Genomic DNA, 1,199 nt, shown 5'->3' on the forward strand with positions numbered 1-1,199 from the left:
TTTTCTTATCTAGAAATTTGTAACTAAAATGTTGCAGAACATAATAACAATTGTTAATCATAGGTCATATAGGTTTTCCTTTAAAAAATATGGCTTTAAAATAAATAACTGGTAAGTTTCAAAAGAAAAAAATAAATAAATAAAAAATTAGCTTTCTTGCGATAGTTTTTAAATAAGGAATCTTAGGTGAGACTTGCAACCTCTTGAGCTAAGCCAAAGATTCGGCTGTAGATACCTGCATGAACTGGGTTAACTCCTTTTTTCTTGAGATCCCAAAGTAACTTGTTAGAAAATGACATTCTTTACTTACCTCAGATCAGGAAATGTTATGGTTGAGGTATCAGGCCAATTTTTTCAGAGAGCTTTTTGATTGACCTTATGAAGTCAACCTAGTTCTTTAAAGCAGTCTGTTCCTTTCTGAATCTATCCTATTCCAGCATCTCCAATTCAGTACTTTTAGAAAATGGAATATACAATAATATGATTATTAATTAACAATACAATAATAATATAATAATAATTAAGAATACAATTATAAAATGTAATTACATTACAGTATAATTACATTATATTAATTATTAATTGTCACATTATATTAATTATTATATTGTTATAAAATGTAATAATAATATGTATTAATAGTTTGCCAATGTTGGAGAAATCAAGTAAAGGGAACATTCATGACTCTAATATACGTAAATATACTTTACCAATTTGTTGTAAGGTGTAAATAACTCAAAAGAAGGGAAAAATTTTTTTCACTTCTAGAAAATGAAATACCAAAAGAATCAGTAATGTTTAAGCAAAAGTCATAAAAATGTAGTTTAGTTCCATGTTATTAATTTTTTTTCTCCTTGAGGTTGGATTAAATAAAGTCTTGGAAGTTTTCTTACTTCACATGGTATGATACCCTAAGTTATCGTCTGCATCTATATTTAAAAGAACCTGTAAAAGTCTTTTTCTATAAATTTCCTTAAAGAAACAAATTCTAGACTACAGTCAGTTAAAAAATCACTTTTTGAGAGGAATCAAAGTAAAATAATAATTGTCTGTGGATGACAAGTCTTTCATGGTTAAGGAGAAAATGGACAAAGAAATTTGGTTAAAAATTGGGGTGGGGGCTCGGCACCTGTGGCTCAAGCGGCTAAGGCACCAGCCACATACACCTGAGCTGGCAGGTTCGAATCCAGCCTAGGCCC

The sequence above is a fragment of the Otolemur garnettii genome, unplaced genomic scaffold (assembly GCF_000181295.1).
Source record: "Otolemur garnettii isolate 467f Iridium unplaced genomic scaffold, OtoGar3 scaffold00299, whole genome shotgun sequence".
NCBI lineage: Eukaryota > Metazoa > Chordata > Mammalia > Primates > Galagidae > Otolemur > Otolemur garnettii.